The sequence below is a fragment of the Aotus nancymaae genome, unplaced genomic scaffold, assembly GCF_030222135.1.
Source record: "Aotus nancymaae isolate 86718 unplaced genomic scaffold, 86718_ANA_hifiasm-v0.15.2.pri h1tg000062l, whole genome shotgun sequence".
Lineage (NCBI taxonomy): Eukaryota > Metazoa > Chordata > Mammalia > Primates > Aotidae > Aotus > Aotus nancymaae.
Window position 1 is genome coordinate 26165751 of NW_026988476.1, and position 23254 is coordinate 26189004.

The following is a 23254-nucleotide window of genomic DNA, read 5'->3' on the forward strand; positions in this document are numbered from 1 at the left end:
TTACATTTTTTCCCAGTATAAACAGTGACATAATTAACATCTTTGTGCATAAAACTTGAGTTACATTTCAAATTTATGTCCTTAGGATAGAGCCCTCAAATTAGAATTACTAGCTCAAAGTACGAGTACGTTTATAAAAAGTACTTTTTTAAGAGTGTTGATGAATGTTGCTAAATTACTTTGTCAAGAGATTGTATTAATATTCTCACCAGTGGTACTTTAGAGCACTGTGTCATTTGATCAGAGTTTAGAGATTTGTTTGGCAAATAATGAAACCTTGCTTTAATTTGTGTTTTTTTATTACTGGTAGGATTTATATGTTAAAAATGTTTGTTAGATATTGTTATGTTTATTCTGTGAATTGTCTACTCATGTTCTTTGCCGGTTTTTCTATTATATATATGGAGTTGCCTGTTTTCCCTTTATTTGTAAAAATGTTTATTACAGACATTAGGCTGTCTTATTCTTGCCAATATTTTTTCTAGTTTTGTTGGATGTGTAATTTTATAATTTTTGATATGCAGAAGTTTCAAATTTTTACACATTCAAGTGTATCAATCTGTTGGGTTTTTTAGTTAATTTTTCATTGTTTTTATGTTAGGAGCATTATTCCTGATTCAGGGATAAAATGAATAATTAACTTTATTTTCTTCTTTTATGACTGTTCACATTGATCTTTTCAGTATTTTAGAATTTATTTTGTGGTGGAATGTAAGATACAGTTCGAAACAATTCTTTTCTTTCAAGTAGCTTCAGTTTCCCCAGCACAATCGATTGGATAATCCAGCTTCTTTCGCATTGACTCATGGTCCTCTCTTCATCATACATTACGTTGTAATATATCAGGGGTCTATTTCTGAAGTGTTTCTTCTGTTCTACTGGCTTTTGGATTTTGTTCTCAAGTAATACATTATTTGAATTATTGTATCAACAGTGCTAATTTTCTACCTTCTTTTTCAGCAATTAGTACCACTTATTTCCGTTTCAATTTTGTTGATTGGGCTAGAACTTTTATAAAAGTATTGGGTAAAAATTTTAATAGTGTACATCCATGTTTTGTTTCTGATTTTTAATATAAATACTTTTACTGTTTTATCTTTAATTGTGTGAAGGAAGTTTTATTCTTGGTTCTTAAAAACAGTAATCTGGAATAATAAAGAATTTATCAAATGTCTTCTCAGTATCTGTAGTAAGTCTGAATTTGGAAGTTGTTTATAGAGTGAGTTTTTATAGGTGAATCATACTTTGTGAGTAACTTACATTACAAATTCCAAAATGTGTCCCTAGAGAAAATGCTTCAACCCCAAGCAAAATGTATTTTTTGATGCTAGAATGTTTCCTTTCCCTTAAAAGGCAGTAGGACATTTTCTTAATTACCAGTTAGAGAGAAAAACATCTTCAGGCAGAGAGAGAGAGAGAGTTTGAGAATGTCTTCCAGTCCTCCTGGCATTATTCCAACAAACTATTTTAGAAACGTAATGTCCCCAAACTGTTAGAACTAATATTCAGAGTTCTTTTGCTGATTGGCTGTGTGACCTCGAGGATGCTTCATCACTTGACATGATTGAAAATCTATTCCAGCACTGTCAGGTAGAACCTTCTGCAATATTGGAAGTGTTACCTGTCTCACCTATCCAGTATGGTAGCCACTGGCCACATGTAGCTGTTGAGCACTTGAAGTATGGCTAGTGTGAAGAGCTAGATTTAAAATTTTTTTTTAAATTTCAGCTAATTCAAATGAAAATTTAAATGGCTGCATATGGCTAGTGGCTACTGTGTTGGACAGTACAGATCTATACAATGAATCCGTATACCTATAAGGTCATGTATTTCTCAAAACTGCGCCTCTCTGAATAAGGAAGACATTTCCCAAGAATCTTCTTATATTTCAAGAATTTATAAACTGGGAGATTTTTGGGGAAAACTGCTGATGTGTTTTGATTCCTTAAATTTTGATAACATATTCCCTGTATTCAGATTATGTACATAGTTTTGGGCTGACTCCTAGCATCCGTGTAAAATGCGCTATTTGTGATCATTGCCAAGTTTGTGTTTTCATGTATTTTCATGGTGAGTGTGAAGGGCTTCCCTCTTTGCGGCCGGTGGGTTAATGTGTCAAACCAAAATTAACTTCTAGGTAATATACTTTTGTAGCACTGGAGAATTGGTTGTGGCAAACATCATTTACTACTGAGAGGCTCAGAGGCACTTTTGAGTAATTGACCTGATTCACTTACTACTTTGCAGTTAGAAAATGCAGCTCGAGAGAGTGCTTCCATTTCTTCAAATAAGCTTGATTTTGTATACATTTTATTTCGAATATTTTCTAATCTCATGGTTCAGCTATTAGTTAGATGTAGATATTCTAGAAATAGAAAAATCTTCTTTAGAAAAAAAGTCATATAAAGGGGATGAATCCATGTAGCAGCAATATACACCATGTAAAGCTGTGAATGGCTTTGTGCATTGTAGCTCATTAAAAAGTGTTTATGTTTTATATAAAATCACTTTCCCCCCAAAAAAAAATTCTGACAGGGGTAACTGAACAAAGCCAAAATAATTTGTAAAAATTATCATCTTGAGAATTGCTTTTCTGTACAATAGCAATTAAATATCTCCTTAGTAAGTAATTTGTTTGGACATTGTCCTTTAATGTTCAAAGTTGGATTTGCTTGGTCTGGCATGTCTATATTTCCAGGAATTTCTAAGAATTCTCTAAACATACTAAAAACGTTTAAATATACATTAGTGTGATTCTTAGGAGTAGTAAGAAAGGCATGCCGTGAAATGTTAAAAAAAAAAAAAGGGAAAAGAGATTGGAAGTAATTATTTTAGTAGTTAGGTATAGTTATGATACAGAGGAGATTCCAATGCTAGTTTCAGTTTTTGGCTTTCATACTTAGCAGACAATAATCAAACTTCTCTGTACTATCAAGTTTCTTTATTTGAAATGTCAAATGATAGGGCTGATGTTACTATGTTACTGCTTCCTTTATAGGTAACCTTTAAGAGTTTTATTTTATTTTATTTTGAGATATAGTCTCACTCCGTTGCCCAGGCTGTAGTGCTGTGGTGCAATCTCAGCTCACTGCAACCTCTGCTTCCCAGGTTCAAGTGATTCTCTTGCCTCAGCCACCTCCCAAGTAGGGATTGCAGATGTGCGTCACCATGCCTGGCTAATTTTTGTATTTTTAGTAGAGACAGGGTTTCATGGTGTTGGCCAGGCTGGGCTCGAACTCCTGACCTCAGGTGATTCGCATGCCTTGGCCTCCCAGAGTGCTGGGATTACAGGTGTGAGCTGCCATGCCTGGCCAAGATTGTTACTTTAATTTAATTTTACTTTTCAAGACAGGGTCTCACTGTGTCACCTAGGCTGAAGTGCAGTGGTATGATCTTGGCTTACTGCAGCCTTGACCTCCCGGGCTCGAGTGCTCCTCTCACCTCAGCCTCCCAAGTAGCTGGGACTACAAGTGCATGCCACCACACCTGGCTAATTTTTGTATTTTATTTATTTATTTTTTTAGTTATGTGGTTTCACTATATTGCCTAGGCTGGTCTTGAACTCCTGGGCTCAAGCTGCCCACCTGCCTTGACCTCCCAATATGCTGGAACTACAGGTGTGAGCCACCACACCTGGCCAAGATTATGTTTTAAGAAGCTTCTTACTATAGTAGAGGTTGTATATAAACAGATTTAGAAGAGTCAAATAATTAGTAATTTGTCCTGATTCTTTTGTATCTAAAATAGATTATTATTACAGATTAAGATCTTTGTGTGCACACATGTTTTGGCTTATTTGAAGGACCAAAGATTTTAATAGACATAGTGATTTACTGGAAAGAAAAATAAGACATACAATTTAATATTACCATGTGTCTTTTCTTTAATATGTATGCATCTTAAAAAAGATGATTTTCTTATAACTGATTTTAAAAGGGAGGTATTTAAAGTTATCCTTGATTTTAGACTTCTTTCTGAAAGAGTATTCTTTATATATAAAACTTTCAGACGGTATATATTTGGTATTTTATGTGTATGTAGCTCACAATCTTTAGGTACAGCGGAAGCTGCTTAAGTTAATTTGCATTTGGAACACAGAGTATCGGCTAATTATTGCCATATGATGCTGTGTAACAAATCATCCCAAAACTCAGTGACTTAAAACAATTGTTTATTCTCATGAATCTGTGAGCTAGTTGAGGAGGCACTGCTTTAGTCTGTGGTGGAGTGGCTTTGCCCCTGCTCTGTGGATGTGGTCTGGGTTTTCTCCAAGTGTCTCTCATTCTCCTTGGCGTGGCAGGCTAGTTGGTCATGTTCTTCCTGTGGCCATGGCAGAGATGCCAGAGTATAATCCTAACTGCCAAGCACATTTCACACCAAAGCAAGTCACATGGCCTAATTCCAAAATTATTAATTGGTAAAATATGTAAAGTATGGAGTATAAAAATGGCCCTCACTCAGGAATAAGATGTAATGACAAGTCTTTACATGGTGGTTCTTGCATTGTACAGATATGTACTATACTGATCTATTTCTTGCTACACTTTTTTTCTCTTGATGTGAGATTTTCTCTTCTTTTGGGAAACAAAAATTACTGCAGGGCAGTTCTTAAAAAATAATTTTTACCCATAGGGTAAAAAAAAATTCTTTGATATAAAACACTAATGTTATATTAATATATACTTAAGCGGCAATATTTTGGATTGTTAGAGCCAATAGCAGCATACAAGAAACAGTCTTTAACATAAATAACCTTCTTGGTTCCCAGTACTTTGCCCACCTTCAAGTGGTCAGTGAAAAGTGCTGTGCTGTTGACCTTCCAGCAATGCTCAGAAGTCAGATTCAGTACAATAAAAACATCTTTTATGATTCAGTGTCACTATCTAGTTGAGGAGAAAAAGGAGAGGAGAAAGACTTCAAAAAGGCAACAAACAGCTAAATATTAGATAATATAGTTCTTTTTTTTTTTGAGACGGAGTTTCGCTCTTGTTACCCAGGCTGGAGTGCAGTGGTGCGATCTCGGCTCACCACAACCTCTGCCTCCCAGGCTCAGGCGATTCTCCCACCTCAGCCTCCTGAGTAGCTGGGACTACAGGCGTGCGCCACCATGCCCAGCTAATTTTTTTTTTTTTTTTGTATTCTTAGTAGAGACGGGGTTTCACCATGTTGACCAGGATGGTCTCGATCTCTTGACCTCGTGATCCACCCACCTCAGCCTCCTAAAGTGCTGGGATTATAGGCGTGAGCCACCGCGCCCAGCCAATAATATAGTTCCTTTCATAAGCAGTTTCTTCGTTTTTTAGGTAGGCTGGATTTGCTTTGCGTGTTCTTTCTGAATGTGGCCTGGTTGAAGGAAGAAGTAGGGAAGTTTGACCTTCAACAATTAGTAGGGATTGAATAAATGCAGGAAGGAACAGAGCACTTGCCTAGGGATCCATGTAAGTGTAGTACTAATGAGGCTGGGGCTGGGAGTCAGTTGAGGCCTCCTGTGAGCTAGTTAGCTCTGCCCTTACCTCCCCACTCCACACTGTCACAGAACCCAAACCATATGGTGTTATGCTTTTCTACTTTGTGAGGAAGGAAACAGACTCAGAGAAGTTAAGGGACAAAGTCACATTTGGCGTTGGAGGTAGAGCCAGGACGCAGTCCTCCTCTTCCCTTCACACCAGGTCTTTTACTTGAGGTGAGGGCGAGGGGGCTGATGAATGATGGTGTGTGGGTGTATAAATACAGAAAGAACAGGTTAAAACTTAATGAACAGGGGTATGGTGTGTGTTTCTGATATTGAGAACTTTTTAATAGCCTTAGGAAATATTTTGGCATGAGGAAGCTAGAAAACGTCAAGATAAGAAAAAGGTTACCTGAAAGTTAACTGCCACATCTCAATTGCTATAAAGATTTGGGGGCCTTCTGTAAACTGCTACATGTCAAAGCCAGTAGTTAGCTTAGCAGAGATAGCCATATTTTAGTTGGATGAGATGCCTTCTGTAGCCGTACTGAATTGAAATGTTTGAAAGAATTTTGGGAATCTTTTAAAAACTGAATTTGTAACTTTGTGTTACTATCTGTGTAGCTGAGGAAACTGAGGCCCATCTTAGTTATGATTTAGGTGAGTTCACAGCAGCAGCTAGGAAAAGAGCTAGAGCTGGAATCCCTCTCTCATGATCCATAGAACACTGCCATTATTTTCACATGAATGTGGTGACTTTTTTTTTAATATTCTTTTTTTAAAATTTTTATATTTTTAAATTTTTTATTTTTTTTATTGCATTTTAGGTTTTGGGGTACATGTGAAGAACATGCAAGATTGTTGCATAGGTACATACATGGCAGTGTGGTTTGCTGCCTTCCTCTCCATCACCTATTTCTGGCATTTCTCCCCATGCTATCTCTCCCCAACTCCCCATCCTCCGCTGTCCCTCACCTCTTTCCCCCAACAGACCCCAGTGTGTGATGCTCCCCTCACTGTGTCCATGTGTTCTTACTGTTCAACACCCACCTATGAGTGAGAACATGCGGTGTCTGATTTTCTGTTCTTGTGTCAGTTTGCTGAGAATGATGGTTTCCAGGTTCATCCATGTCCCTACAAAGGACTTTTATTGGGCCTTTCCTCCGTTTTTAAGGTGCCCTGTAGAGGTGAAGGGGAGTTTGCAAAGAAACAAAAAACCTCTCAACATCCAGTACCGATGTGTAAGGTAATGGAAGGTGAACTTACGTTGTCACACGGGTTTGGTATAGAAGACAGATATTAAGGTTCCATGACAAGAATCACATGTGTAAGACATGCCAGGATATAACCCTTCAAAGACACCAGGGCAGCATCCCAATACAAAGCTTACTGTTCTGCTCTCATTTCTTTCTTTTGTTCCTGTTGTGCTTTCTAAGTCACTTTCATTAGCATTTGTCAGGGGTCTTTCATATCTGTTTTTTGTCATTGTCGTTGTTTTTTGTTTTGTTTTGATTTTTGAGACAGAGTCTTGCTCTGTCACCAAACTGGAGTGCAGTGGTGTGATCTCGGCTCACTGCAACCTCTGCCTCCTGGGTTCATTCTCCTGCCTTAGCTTCCTGAGTAGCTGGGACTACAGGCATGCGCCACCATGCCTAGCTAATTTTTGTATTTTTAGTAGAGATGGAGTTTCACCCTGTTGGCCAGGATGGTCTTGATCTCTTGATCTTGTGATCCGCCCACCTCAGCCTCCCAAAGTGCTGGGAGTACAGGCCTGAGCTACCGCACCTGGCAGGGTCTTTCATATCTGTTACCCTTTGACTGTCTTGCCTACCTGGCTGAGTCTGTCAAACAAAAGACAGGATGTCCTTTTGTTTCCTAAGCCTGTTAACATCCAGCCCTGGGACTAATGTGCCCCATGGCATATCACTTGATGCATTTTGAATGAATACATTTATATTTTTTTCAATTAGATCTTAGGCAGCTACTTAGAGCAAAGACCATTTCCAACTAGAAATGGGGACTTGAATCTATTGTAAGGCCAAGCCAGGGAGCGTATTCTCAATGAATATGTTGACAGAGCTGCTGCAGGTTATCTCTAAAGAGAAAGTCTATTATGGTACTGCCATATTAGTTACCTGGCTGGAAATCAAAGTCTACGTACTTTATAAGACTCTCCCATATGCAATATTTCTTTTTTTTTTTTTTCTTTTTTTCCTTTAAAAAATTTTGATGGGTACATAATAGGTGTATATATTTAGGGGTACATGAGATGTTTTGATACAGGCATGCAATATGAAATAACCATATCATGGAGAATGGGGTATCCATCCCCTCAAGCATTTATCCTTTGAGTTACAATCCAATTAAGTTATTTTAAAATGTAAGTTATTTTAAAATGTACAACTAAGTTATTATTGGCTGTAGCTACCATATTGCACTACCAAATAGTAGGTCTTATTCTATTTTTTAAAGACCCGTTAACTATCCTCACCTTCCCCTCAGCCTTCCCAGCCACTGGTAACCATCTTTCTACTCTCTCTGTCAATGAGTTCAGTTGTTTTGATTTTTAGATCCCACAAATAAGTGAGAACATGTGATGTTTGTTTTTCTGTGGCTGGCTCATTTCACTTAACATAATAACCTTCCGTTCCATCCGTGTTGTTGCAAATAACTGGATCTTATTTCCTTTTGTGGCTGTATAGTACTCCATTGCATATATGTACCACATTTTCTTTATCCATTCATCTGTTGATGGGTACTTAGGTTGCTTCCACATCTTAGCTCCTGTAAACAGTGCTGCAACAAACAAGAGTGCAGCTGTCTCTTTGATATACAGATTTCCTTTCTTTTTGGTATATACCTAGCAGTGAGATTGCCAAGTCATATGGTAGCTCAATTTTTGGTTTTTTTGAGGAACCTCCAAACTGTTCTTACAGTGGTTCTACTAATTTACATTCCCACCAACAGTATACAAGGGTTCCCTTTTCTCCATGTCCTTGCTCGCATTTATTATTGTGTGTCTTTTGGATAAAAGCCGTTTGAACTGGGGTGAGATGATATCTCATTGTAGTTTTTATTTGTATTTCTCTGATGATCAGTTATGTTGAGCACCTCTTTGTCATTTATATGTCTGTCTTTGAGAAATGTCTGTTTAAATCTTTAGCTCATGATTTGATTTTTTTTTTTCTATAAAGTTGTATGAGCTCCTTATATATTCTGGTTATTAATCCCCTGTCAAATCAGTAGTTTTAAAATATTCACTCCCATTCTGTGGGATTTCTCTTTATTGATTGTATTCTTTGCTGTGCAGAAACTTTTTAACTTGATGTGACAAATGGTTGTCCATTTTTGTTGTAGGGTATTATTCAAAGAATTTTTGACCAGGCCGGTGTCCTGGAGATTTTCCCCAGTGTTTGCTTGTAGTAATTTCATAGTTTGAGGTCTTAATTTTAAGTCTAATACATTTTGATTTTTGTATATGGTGAGAGATACTGGTCTAGTTTCATTCTTCTGCATATGGATATCCAGTTTTCCCAGCACTGTTTATTGAAGAGACTTTTCCCTCATGTATGTTCTTGGCACCTTTGTCAAAAATGAGTTCATTGTAGGTGTGTGGATTTGTTTCTGGGTTCTCTATTCTGTGCCATTGGTGTATGTGTCTATTTTTATGCCAGTACCATGCTGTTTTGGTTACTGTAGTTCTTTAGTGTAATTTTAAGTGATTAATGTGATTCCTCCAGTTTTATTCTTTTTACTTAGGATAGCTTTGGTTATTGTGGGTCTTTTGTGGTTCCGTGTACATTTTAGGAATTTTTTTTCTATATCTGTGAAGGATGTTACTGGTATTTCGATAGGGATTTCATTGAATCTGTAGATTGCTTTGGGTAGTATGGACATTTTAACAATATTGATTTTTCCAATCCATGAACATGGAATGTCTTTTCTTTTTTTGGTGTCCTCTTCAGTGTTTTATAGTTTTCATTATAGTAATCTTTCACTTCAATGGTTAATTCCTAGGTATTTTATTTTATATGTGGCTATTGTAAATGGGATTACTTTTAAAAGTTCTTTTTCACATTGTTCAGCATTGGCATATAGAAATACTACTGACTTATGTATGTTGATTTTGTATTCTGCAACTTTACTGAATTTGTTGATCAATTCTAACAGTTTTCATGTAGAGTTTTTACATTTTTCCAGATATAGGATTATACCATCTGCAAACAAGGATAATTTGACTTCTTCCTTTCCAGTTCGGATGCCCTTTATATCTTGTCTGATTGCTCTAGCTAGGACCTCCAGTGCTATGTTGAGTAATGGTGGTGACAGTGGGCATCCTTGTTGTGTTCCAGATCTTCGAGGAAAGGCTTTCAACTTTTCCTCATTCAGTTTGATACTAGCTGTGGGTCTGTCATATATGGCTTTTATTGTGTTGAGGTGTGTTACTTCTATACCTAGTTTTTTGAGTGCTTTTATCATGAAGGGATGTTGAATTTTATCAAATGGTTTTTAAGCATGAATTGAAGTGATCATATGGTTCTTATCCTTCATTGTGTTGGTACAGTGTATCACATCGATTGATTTGTTTATGGTGAACCATCCTTGCATCCCAGGAATAAATCCCACTGGGTCATGATGAATGATCTTTCTAATGTATTATTGAATTAGGTTTGGTAGTATTTTGTTGTGGATTTTTGCATCAATATTCACCAGAGATATTGACCTATAGTTTCCTTTTTTTGATGGTCTTTGTAATACTGGCCTCATAGAATAAGTTTAAAAAGTATTCCTTCCTCTATTTTTTGGAATAGTTTGAGTAGGATTGGTATTAGTTCTTCTTTAAATGCTTGGTGTAATTCAGCAGTGAAGTCACCAGGTTCTGGGCTTTTCTTTACTCGGAGGCTTCTTATTACATCTTCAATCTTATTTGTTATTGGGCTGTTCAGGTTTTGGATTTCTCTCTGGTTCAATCTTTGTAGGTTGTTTGTGCATCTAGGAAATTTTCCATTTCTTCTAGATTTTCTAATTTATTGGCATATAGTTGCTCATAGGAGCTACTAATGATCCTTTGGTTTTCTGCAGTAGTATCGGTTGTAATGTCTTCTTTTTCCTTTCTAATTTTATTTATTTGGGCCTTGTCTCCTTTCTCATAGTTAATGTGGCTAAAGATTTGTCAATTTTGTTGGTTTTTTTTTTAAAAAAAAAAACTTTTTGTTTCATTGATGTCTTGTATTTCTTTCATTTCAATTTTTTGTTCTGATCTTTATTATTTCTTCTACTGATTTTGGGTTTGGCTTGCTTTTGCTTTTCTAGTTCTTTAACATGCATTGTTAGATTGCTCATTTGAATTTTTCTCTTTTGATGTAGGCACTTAACAGCTATAAACTTCCCTGTTAGTACTACTTTGCTGTATCTGATAGGTTTTGGTAGGTTGTGTTTCCATCATCATTTGTTTCAAGATACTTTTTAGTTTCATTCTTAAGTTCTTCATGGACCCACTGGTCATTCAGTAGCATATTGTTTAATTTACATGTGTTTTATTCCATTGTGATCAGAGAAGATGCTTCATATTTCATTTTTTTTTTTAATGTTTTAAGACTTGTTTAACACTTGTTTTCAAGTTGCCTGTCTTCAAGCTCATGTGTAACTTAATATGAGCTTGGACAGACCATATAATGTGGTCTGTCCTTGAGAATGATTCATGTGCTGAGGAAAAGAATATGTATTCTGCAGCTCTTGGATGAAATATTTTGTAAATATCTATTAGATCTATTTTTTTTCTGTAGTTCAGATGAAGTGCAATGTTTCTTTGTTGATTTTCTGTTTGGAAGATCTGTTCACTATTGAAAGTGGGTTGTGAAGTCTCCCGTTATTATTGCATTGGGGCCTATCTCTCTCTTTAGCTCTAATATTATTTTCTTGATATATCTGGCTGCTCCAATTTAAAATTGTTATGTCCTCTTGCTGAGTTGGCCCCTTTATAATTATATAGTGACTGTCTCTGTCTCTTCTAATAGTTTCTTTCTTGAAATCTATTTTGTCGAAGTATAGCTGCTCCTGCTCTTTTTTGGTTTCCATTGGCATGGACTATCTTTTTCCATTCCTTTATTTTCAGTCTATATGTGTCTTTATAGGTGAAGTGCGTTTCTTGTAGGCAACAGATCAATGGGTCTTTACATTAAATGTAAATAGACTAAACTCCCATTATCATTGAGGACTTCTACTGTTTGTTATTTGTTTTGTGGTTGTTACATGGTCTTCTCTTCTTTCTTCTTCTTTTCCTCTAGTGAAGGTGATTTTCTCTGGTGGTATGATTTAGTTTCTTTTTATTTTTTGGGTATCCATTCTATGTTTTTTGATTTGAGGATAACATGAGGCTTGCAAATACAGTCTTGTATCCCCTTATTTTAACCCAGTAACAACTTAACACTATTTGCATAAACAAACAAAAATAAAACTAAGAAAATGCTATGCTTTAACTTTGCCACCCCCCAGCCACTTTTTAACTTTTTGTTGTTCTGTTTATATCTTACTGTACTTTCTTGAAACGTTGCTGTATTTACTATTCTTGATTGGTTCATCTACTTAGCATAAGAGTAGTTTACATACCATAGTTACAGTGTTACAATATTTTGTGTTTTTTTGTGTACTTACTGTTAGTTGTGAGTTTTGAACCTTCAGGTGATTATCTGTTGCTCATTAATGTTCTTTTGTTTCTGATTGAAGTACTTCCTTTAGCATTTCTTGTAGGAGGGATCTGGCATTGATGAAATTTCTCAGCTTTTGTTTGTCTGGGAAAGTCTTTATTCTTCATGCTTGAAGACTTTTTTTTTTTTTTTTTTTTTTTTTTTGCTGAATACACTATTCCAGGGTAAAAGTGTTTTCCTTCAGTGCTTTATCTATGTCATGCTACTCTCTTCTGGCCTCTAAGGTTTCCACTGAAAAGTCTGTTGCCAGACATATTGGAGCTCCATTGTATGTGATGATGACGATGATGATGATGATTATTTTGCTGCTTTTAGGATTCTTTCTTTGTTCTTTACCTTTGGGAGTTTTATTATTAAATACCTTGAGGTAGTCTTCCTTGGGTTAAATCTGCTTGGTGTTCTGTAATCTTCTTGTATTTGGATATTGATATCTTTCCTTAAATTTGGGGAGTTCTCTGTTACTATTCCTTTGAATAAACTTTCTATTCCTATCTCTCTCTGTAGCTTCTTTTTAAGACCAATAACTCTTAGATTTGCCCCTTGAGGCTATTTCCAAGATCTTGTAGGCATGCTTCATTGTTTTTTATTCTTTTTTTCTTTTGTCTCCTCTGTGTATTTTCAAATAGCCTGTCTTTAGGCTCACAGATTTTTCTGCTTGATCCATTCTGCTATTAAAGGACTCTGATGCATTATTCAGTACACCAGTTGCACTTTTTCAGCTCTAGAATTTCTGCTAGATTCTTTTTGATTATTAAAGTCTCTTTGTTAAATTTTTCTGGTAGAATTTGTAATTCTTTTCTGCGTTATCTTGAATTTCTTTGGGTTTCCTCAAAAACAGCTATTTTGATTTCTCTGTGTGAAAGGTCACATATATTTGTTTCTCTAAGTTTGGTACCTGGTGGCTTATTTAGTTCATTTGTTGAGGTCATGTTTTCCTGGTTGATGTTAATGCTAGTGGATGTTCTTTGGTGTCTGGGCATTCAAGACTTAGGTACCTATTGTAGTCTTCTATTTCTGGGCTTATTTGTAGCTCACCTTTGTGGAATGGCTTGCTAGATATTGGAAAGGGCTTAGGTGTTGTGATCTAAGCTATGTCAGTTTTAGGGGCACCTCAAGCCCAGTAATGCTGTGGTTCTTGGAGACTCACAGAGATGCTGAATCAAAGTGAGTTCTCTGGATTGCCAGGCAGAGACTCTTGTTCTCTTCCCATACTTTCTCCAGACATACAGAGTCTCCTTCTCTGTTCTGAGCCACCTAAAGCTGGGGATGGAGTGACACAAGCACCCCTGTGGCCACCACCACTGTGACTGCACCAGGTCAGACCTGAAGCCAGCACAGCATTGGGTCTAGCCCAAGGCCTGCTGTAACTATTTGCTGGCTACTGCCTATGTTCACTCAAGGCTCTGGGGCTCTATAATCAGCAGGTGGCAAAGCCAGCCAGAACTATGTCCTTCCTTTGAGCAGTGAGGTCCCCCAGGCCCTGGGTGGATCTGAAAGTGCTGCCCTGAAGTCAGGGACTAGAGTCAAAAACTTTAGAAGTCTACCCAGTGTTCTGTTCTATTTTGGCTGAGTTGGCCCTCAGACTGGAAGATGCAGTTCTTCCCTCGCCTTTCCAAAGGCAGAGAAGACTCACTCTGTAGCCACTGCTACTCTAGGCCATGAGGAGTACTGCCAGGCTACTGCCAATGTTCCCTTACAGCCTCGAGTCTCTTAAGTCAGCTTGTTGTGAATGCTACCTGGCCTGGTACTCACCCTCGGGGCAGTGGGCTCCCCTCTGGTCCAGGAAAGGTCAAGAAATGCCTTCCAGGAGTCAAGTCCTAGAATCAGGGACCCCAGGATCCCACTTGGTGCTCTACCCCGCTGTGGCTGTGCTGGTACCTAAGGTGCAAGACAGAGTGCCCTTTCCTTTTCCCTCTGCCTTTCCCAAGCAGAAGCAGGTTTGCCTCACAGCTGCCACAGCTGAGAATGTGCTGAGTTTCTACAGAAGCCAGCAAGTCTCACCAGAAGCCACCAAGGTCCTTGATGTAATACCTGCATGTTGCTGCTGGTTATTTAGGATTCAAGGGCTCTTCAGTTAGCAGGTGATGAAGGCTGCCAGGACTGGGTCCTTCTCTTCAAGGCAGCAGGTTCCCTTCTTGCCCAAGTCATATCTAGAAATGTCATCTGGAGCTAGGACTGGGAACAGGGCCTAATGACTGACTGGTACCTGTCCTGCTGTGACTCAGCTGGTTTCCAAGATGCAAGACAAAGTCTTCCCCTCTCTTGCCTCTCCTCTCTTCATTTGGGCAGAAGGAAAGGGTCTCTTTTGGAGCCACAGGCTGTTCAGCCTGGGGTTAGGGGAGGGGTGATGGCAGCACTCCCATGGCTGTTCCAGCTGGTGTCTAAGTATGTCATGTGTCCCCCTCCCCTCTGCCAAGCCCACTGTCTCCGTGCCCAGTTCATCACTAGGACTCACCTAAGAGTTGCAGTCCTTCTGGCCTCAGCTGCCTTTCAAGTTTACATGGAGACACAGAGCACTGTATCCTTTGGTGGTGAGGTTTGCGGGGACTCAGCTTCAGACCACTGGGATGGGTGATTGACCAGAGCTGGTTTAAATGCTTCCTCCATGGATGGGCGTCACCTGAGTTTGGTCCGGTTTTCCTTTCTGATCTAACGGAATAGTACTGAGTTGAGTGCCTCACCATTACTGTGCTGTCCCTCCTCAGCTCCCAGAGAAGCTCATAGCACTAGGCTGCTGCTGCTGCGTGGGGTGCGGACGGGGTGGCATTGGCAGCTCAGGACTCTTTCTTCTGTCTCTGCCAGAGCCTCTTTCAGTGATCATGAAGTTAAGACCAAGTACTGTGAGTGCTTGCCTGATTTTTGGTTCTCATGAAGGTGTTTTTTCTGTGTAGATAGTTGTTAACTTGGTGTCCTTGTGAGGGGGACAGTGGCTGGAACCTTTTATTCTGCCATCTTGCTCTGCCTCCTCCCATCTGCAGCGTTTCCTAAGCATAGAAAAATAAACATTGTTGCATTTCTAGGCTTTATAGTCCATTGGGCCAGGGGAAGTTCATGCATATATGATAGGTTGAATATAAAAGGGGTTGGGACTATAATTACATGAAACCAATGTCAGGCACTTATTGGCATATGGGCATTTTCTTAAACATGGTTGGAATAGTGCATTTATACAGTGAATTAGTATGAGCTACCTCAAGACTGGTGCCACATTGCAGGAGTTTATCAGAGACTGTGTGCCCTGCCTTTGAGTCTGTCTCTAGTGTCACGTCCTGTTCATCTGCAGGGTACAGTCTACTTTGATTATAGGAGTTGCTTGTGATTTGTTGGTGCAAATGACAGAGCAGTTGCTTTGGAAGGAAGGCAGAGCCTTCAGCCTGTATTGAAAAACTGACCACCTCCAGAGTGTGATCATGTGATGCTAATGTAACCTCCCCTTCTGGAGTCCACATCTTTTCCATCCCATGGGGATGTCACTCTAAGAGTTCAGGCTAGTTAGGATAAACTGTGATGTCTCCAAAATGTGACTAGGAGCACCTAGCACCCCCCTTCTTGCTCTGGTTTCCCATAGAAAATTCTTGTTGACAAACATATTTTTAGGTGGCAGGTATCTTTTTAAGACTCCATCTTTGTGTCGTATGCCAATAAATGTTTTGAATTTTAAAACTGTCAGTGTTGTCTACTGGAAAGAGTATGAAGTTTGGAGTCAGACAAAACTGATGCAGCTTTTTTCTGCCTGACCTTTCCTAACTGTGTAAGTTCATGTGTGTTTCAGCCGTTCTGAGCCTTTTATCTGCCCACTAGGAGTAATAATGTCTCCTTCACAGAGTTTCTTGGCACATAGTAAGTATACAGCAAATGTTATTGATTCCCATTAATATGTGAACTCTAAACTATAAATCAGAAAAACCCTTTATTACTTGGTAAAGTTTCTTACACAGCATTTTCATTACTCTTTGCACCTTTCAAATACCTTTACTATAAAGACCAACTATTTGTTCTGAATATATTGAGTTAAATTTTCATCACACATTTATTAAATAAATGTTTTTAAGTCTCCAGAATAAAAAAAAAAAGTTAAGCCTGAAAGGATCTTATGGGTTGGAATTGAAATACCCCTGTTGCAGCAGCTGAAACAGGTGTGGCAACAGCACTTAGACATTTTATTTCTACAAACTTACTGGCTGAAAAGCTTGCCAGGCCAGGGAACATTCTGACCTTTCATGGGACAGTAACTTTTTGCCTTTGTAAGCAGAATTTCGTATTTATGTCTGGAATCTATTCTGTATGAAAGATGGAATCTGTTCTATACGAAAGTTCATGTGTTGGAAACTTAATTCCCAGTGCAACAGTGTTGAGAGGCAGGGCCTATAAGAGGTTATTAGATCATGAGGGCTCCACCTTGTAAATAGATTAATGCCATTATGTCAGGAGTGGGTTCCTGATAAAAGGATGAGTTCATTTTCTTGCTCTCTCTTGCACACATGTTCTCTTGCCCTTCCATTTCCACCATGGGATGAAACATCGGTGAAGGCCAAGCAGGCCACTCCAGATGCAGGCCCCCTGATCTTGGACTTCCCAGTCTCCAGAACTGTAAGGAAGAAATTTCTATTCTTTATGAATTACCCAGTCTCAGGTATTCTGTTACAGCAGCACAAAACATACTAAGATAATGGTCTTCTCATCAGCCAGCCAGCTTGTAGGTTTTCAGTGCCTACCATGTTTCCCTGGTACACTGTGCTAGGTGCCAAAGATATAGAAGGCCTCACTTTTTTAGAACTCACATTCCCTAGGAGGCAGATGGCAGATGGGAATGGGCAGGGAAGATTTGGTGATAGTTTTAAAGAGGAGGGAACAGTGCTCCACTTAAAATAGATTGGGGACCAACCGGGCACAGTGGCGCATACCTCTAATCCTAGCACTTTGAGAGGCTGAGGTGGGCAGATCACTTGAGGTCAGGAGTTCAAAACTAGTCTGGCCAACATGGCAAAATCCTCTCTCTACTAAAAATACCCAAAATAGCTGGGTGTGGTGGTGCATGTCTGTAATCTCTGTTACTCAGGAGGCTGAGGCATGAGAATCACTTGAACTTGGGAGATGGAGGTTTTAATGAGCCAAGATCATGCCACTGCACTTCAACCTGGGTGACAGAAGAGACTCTGTCTCAAAAAAAAAAAAAAAATAGATCGGGGACCAACACAGAGTTAGTGAAACAAGGAGAGATATGACTGTGGGAAGGGTTTGGGTCTTCCTGTTTCAGGAACCTATTACTGTATAACCAGCTACCCCAAATTTAGTGGCTTAAAACATGTTACTTAATGCACAGTTCTGTGGGTCAGGAGTTTGGGCAATTCTGCCCCATGTGGTATCAGCTGAGATTACCTGGTGGTCATCAGCTGGTCTGGAGTATCTGTGATGTCTTCACTCATGTCTGCTACCTTAGCAGGGTGGCTGGAAGGGTGGGCTCTGCTGGGATTGCTGACCAGAGTGCCTACATGTGGCCTTCCCTGCATGGCATTCCCAGGGTAGTTGGCCTTTCACACTGGCCTTTGGAAGTTTCAGAACATCACTTCCTCTGCATCTTGTTGGTAAGAAAGCCACTAGAGCCAGCCCAAATTTAGGGAGAAGGGAATTAGAGTCCACCTCTTAGTGAGAGAAGAAGCCCTTTTAATCTATCACACTGGGTTCCTTGATAGAAGAGCTGCTGGGAGACTTTAAGGAGGGGAGCTTGGATGGTGCGCTGGGTGTATGATGAATGCTTAAATGTACTTTTGGATCTGGGGGCAAAGATTGAAATAGTGGACTGAAAAGCCAGCAACTATTGGAAGCAGAATAATGATGTGGGTACTTTTCGAGATTCTTGGCTTTGTGAGGAGAAAATGGAAATCGGAGTGGAGACTCATAGTGAAGCTTAGGGTTGGAGGCATTTGCTTGTTTTTGCTTTGTTTTGAAGATGGGTGAGGTCACCAGTGACTCATTCTTTTCGAAATCATGGTTGTGCATTTTCTTTCTCTTAACTGACCTCTTACCTGATTAAACGCTATTGAAATTCTCTGGTCTTTGGCGATATAACTTTCTCCTGGTCCTGGTTCTTTTGCCTGTGACAAAGAAGGGGCTGTTTCCTTAAATAGTTTATTTCCCAGACTCTGTCCCTGCCCTCCTTGCCTCCTTATTCTGCACCTTGTTCTTGAGTAGCCTCATTTATTCTCAGGACTTTAACTACCGCTGTATGGTGAAGGCCCCAGGGTTATAACGTCTCTGGAGCTCCAGACCTAACTTCAGTTGCCTCCTCCATGCCTGCCCTGGATGTCCCTGTAATTCCTATTCCTATTTGTAACAATGCTATCACTCTGGTCAGGCCAGAAGGCTATATGATGTTTCCTTGATCTATCCCTAATCCTGTGCATTCAAACAGGTTACCAGTTACTGTGAATTTTGACTTTAAAACCAGGTTATTACCTGTGGCTGCATCACTTGGGGAACTTTGTGTAAGTATCACTTGGGGAGTTTAGCAAAAATGCAGACCTGGAGCCTCATCCCAGGCTTTTTGAACCAGAATCTCTTGGGTTGTAGGTGTTCATATTTTTGTAAGATTTCCCACGTGATTCTGATGTTCGCTTCGTATTGAAAACAACTTCAAATTTGTCTCTAATCCTTCAGTTCATCTCCACTATCGTTGCTTTGGTTTAGGCTTTTATAGTTTCCTGTGGGTGGCATCACAGATTACCACAAACTTGGTAACGACAACAGATGTTTATTCTCTTACAGTTCTAGAGGCCACAAGTCTGAAATCAGGGTGTCTGCAGGGCCCTGCTGCCTGTGAAGGCTCTTAAGGGGAGAATCTTTCCTTGCCGCTTTCAGCATCTGGGGCTCCAAATATTCCTTGGCTTGTGGTTGCATCACCCCAGTTTCTGCTTCCATCTTCATATGGTTGTCTCCTCTCTATCCCTGTGTATGTCTTACAAAATCACTTGCCATTCGATTTAGGACCTGTCAGTAATCCAGAATGATGGCATCTCGAGATCCTGGATTTAATTACATCTGCAAACACCCGTTTTCCAAAAGGTCACATTCACAGGTTCCGGACACGGAGGTACCTTTGTTGTTGTTGTTGTTGTTTTAGACAGAGTCTCGCTCAGTCACCCAGCTGGAGCGCAGTGGCGCCATCTTGGCTCACTGCAACCTCTGCCCCCAGGTTCAAGCCATTCTTCTGCCCCTGCCTCCCTGGTAGCTAGGACGCGCCACCATGCCTAGCTAATTTTTTGTATTTTTAGTAGAGACGGGGTTTCACCATGTTGGCCAGGCTGATCTTGAACTCCTGACCTGAAGTGATCCACCTACCTTGGCCTCCCAAAGTGCCAGATTGCAGGCATGATCCACTGACCCTGGCCTTGGACATGTCTTTTTAAGGTCACCATCTAACCCACTGCATATAGCTCTCCGTGACTATGGTGGTTCTGCTGTCTGATCATCTTGCCTCTAATCTGGTCTGCACTTGCCTCTAATCCCTTCCATTTCCTCCTGCACTGTGCCACCATAGGTGATTACTTTATATTTCCAATCATGTTAGCCGTTTGCTTCAATCTTACCAGACTTCCCATTCCCCTTAGGGTGAAAAGCCGTAGCCCTTAGGGAGTACCAGTGGTAGGGTTTAGCTCCGCGTCCCCACCCAAATCTCATCTTGAATTGTAATTCTGTGTGTCAGAGGAGGGGCCTGGTAGGAGGTGATGCGATGGGGGTATACAGATTTCCTCCTTGCTGTTCTCATGATAATGAATGAGTTCTGATAAGATCTGATGGTTTAAAAGTGTGTGGCACTTTTCCCTTCCTGAGCTCTCTCCTGCTGCCATGAGAAGAAGGTGCATTTTTCCCCTTTGCCTTCTGCCATGATTGTAAGTTTCCTGAGGTCTCCCAGTTGTGATTCCTGTTAAGCCTGTGGAACGGTGAGTCAGTTAAACCTCTTTTCTTCACAGGTAGTTCTTTATAGCAGTGTGAGAATGGACTGGTACAATCAGGCTGTTAAAATCCGGCTCCTGCCTACCTTTTACCCGTCTTTCCCACTGCTGTCTCCATTTGAACGTCATACTCTCCACAGTGCTAAACTGCCTATAGTCCTCCTTGCCTTGCACATTGTATCAGCCCTTCACTTTCCATTTAAACTTCCTAGATTTCTATCTTTCTTTCTTTTCTTTTTTGTCGATCTTGCTCTCTCACCCAGGCTGGAGTGCAGTGGTGTATGATCCTGGCTAACTGCAGTCTCCACTTGCCTGACTCAAGTGAGCTTCCCACCTCAGCTGCCCGAGTAGCCATGACTACAGATGTATGCCACCATGCCAGACTAATTTTTGTATTTTTTGTGGAGAGGGGGTTTCAACATGTTGTCCGGGCTGGTCTTGAACTCCTGGGCTCAAGCGATCCACTCACCTTGGCCTCCTAAAGTGCTGGGATTACAGGTGTGAGTCGTCATGACTGCCAAGATTTCCACAGTTCAAGCAGTGCTTCCAGCATGAAGCCTTCTCTAATGTGTCTTCTCATGTGCTTTGTGCTATAAGTGCATCTTGTTACATGTGTATTTATCATATTTGTTACTGTGCCTTTCTCTCCTTCTGAGAAGAGAGCCCTATGAAGGCAGGGAACTGATATTCATCATTGTAGCTCTAATACTTTGCATTATAAATATTGAATGAATGACCATGTAGCTTAACCTAATTAGAAACTTGTCTCATGGTGACACTAGTTTTTCCACTGCTACTTTAATTATTTCCAATAGGATTTTTCATCTAGATGTATTAAGTAAGTAGGCAGTCTGTAAGTAGACTGGCTTATTATTTGCTTAACCTGCAATATGTGTGCCTCTATGCTTAGGCAATTTAAATTAAATTGTTTCTGCATGTGTTAAGGTTGATACTTCTGTTTTCTTTTCCTCGCTTCATATTACATATGGCTTTTGGGTTGTTAGTAGCAGAAATCAAATTAAGTTAGCCAAAGCTAAAAGGAATTTTGTCAGGAAGAGCCGGAGTACATCTGGGCCAATAGAAACCTTTATGGATCCTCTTTCCATTGCTTTTTGATGCTTGTCTCTGTTCATCTGCTTCTTTCTTCACTGTCTGTTTTTTCAGCCATATAACACTTTGTGACATCCCCACAGCAGTTACAGTTCTAGCCAGCAACTGAGAATGGATGACTGTCTCTCTGTCCCAATTTTTTATTTTCCAAAATTAGAATGTCATTGGAAAGATTGGGCCAGATGTCAGCCTCTGGCCAATCAGCCCCAGAGTGGTGGGGAAGATGTTGGCATGGCCATTTTATTCAGATGTGGTGCTGGGGTTCACCTTTTGGAGTTAAGGAATAGACCCGAGAGAAGGGAGTATAGTTGTAATCAGATAGCCAAACAAGCATCTGCTGCACTCTTACGAGGCTGAGACCTGTTGACCTGGAGTCTATAGTTAAGGCAAGAAAGATGCAGTGTAGAGTTGTGCCAGACCCCTATCAACTCCATTGGAGATGCCAGCAGATTCAAGAGGCTGAAGAAGAGACCTAGAGCTAGCAGATGAGACATGGGGTTTTGTTGGTGGCTTATATACAGGGGAGAGAGTCCGGTGGCGGTGGGTTGAGCAGGAGAACCACAACTGCATACAAAAGGCATGCAGTTGACATAGCATTTTCACTTATCACCCTCTCTCTAACAACTGCTACTTGCCAGCCTTCACTTAATCCAAAACAAAGGGTCTTGATATCCTGTAGAGCCTGCATTCCACGGGACTGGATGGGCGCTCAAGTGTTCCTCATAGATAAGGAATAACTGTCTGGGTTGGCCACTCTCAGATACCTTAGCTTGGAACTCTGAACACACATTCAGGTACATCTACCATACAGGTTCATTCTCAGTCACATTATTGCTGTCAGATGTGCCTGCCATACACACAGAGCTGGGTAGAAGTTAAGGGCGTAGCAAGCCTTGCCAGATCTTGTACTAATTGTGTGTAGGCCACAGTAGTGGAAATGTTCCTCTAAGTTGTTTACAGTCCTGACTTTAATTGGTTCACAGATGCTTCCTTTAATATAGAATGTTCATCTTTATTTAAGTGACATGGAAATTTATTAAAACAAAGTGGGTTTGTAATGGTTGTTGACTCATGGATACTTTATAGTAGTCATCACAAATACATTTAAGAAAATTATGTACACGATTCTGATCTTGCCTGAGAAAAATGAGAGGAATAAGACTTGAAATAAATTATCTTTTTATTCTAGAGACCCTTTTATACAGCTGACATTCCTTTGTGCAGGAAATGGAAACATTAAAAAGACAGTGGGAATAACTTACAGTGATAATTTAAAACCATTGTCAGGTTGTAGCTATGACTTGACTGGTGAAACAAACACACAAAGCCCCTTCATTCCAAATTCTCTTCCCCAGTGGGCTTCATGTCCCTGCTTCCTCCATCCAGCCACTCCCTTCTGGATGTAGTTGGAAAAGTGGAGAAGGCCCCGGAGTCTGCAGGACAGGAACAAACCACCAGACCTGCTGTCTCCTAACTTTGGTGTTCTTGGGGAGCCTTGGAGCTATCGTACTTATCTGTGTAAATTTTAAATGTTCCTCCTTTTAGTTTCTTGAAAAGAGCTGCTGCCAAGGTGGAAGCAGAGAATAGCTGTGTTAATGTAGCAATGTGGGCCATCATTGAGAACATACAGGTGCCGATTAATCCAGAGTTAGAAAATACAATTGAAAATTGAAATTCTAACTGTGATCCTCAATTTCTTTTAAGCATCAATATTAGCTAAATGCAGGAAATCTGCTTAAGGATATTATATGTTTTCCATATGACTTTTAAATTATTTGACAATTTGTGGACTAAAACTCGTGTATATGTTTTGCAAGGTAATTTTTGCTAACAAAAAATATGTTTAATTTCTGCAAGCTGTTTTTTGCTAATCTGACAGTGTGTAGGGTTCAAGCAGAAATGGGAATGAATGTGGAGGATTCAGAACTTTTAAGAAAGCAAGTAACTAAATTGGTTGTCTTACAAATAAAGATCCTGCAGATAACATTAACTTGGTTTGAAAATGAGAGATACGGTTTAATTAGTATGCTATTTTC

General features: G+C 39.8%; 1 protein-coding gene across 1 annotated transcript in view; it reads left to right on the plus strand.

Moving 5' to 3' along the window:
- The window catches only part of PELI2 (pellino E3 ubiquitin protein ligase family member 2), a 177793-nt gene that overhangs the window by 36758 nt on the left and 117781 nt on the right, over positions 1-23254 (plus strand). The gene's annotated exons all lie outside the window — the stretch shown is intronic.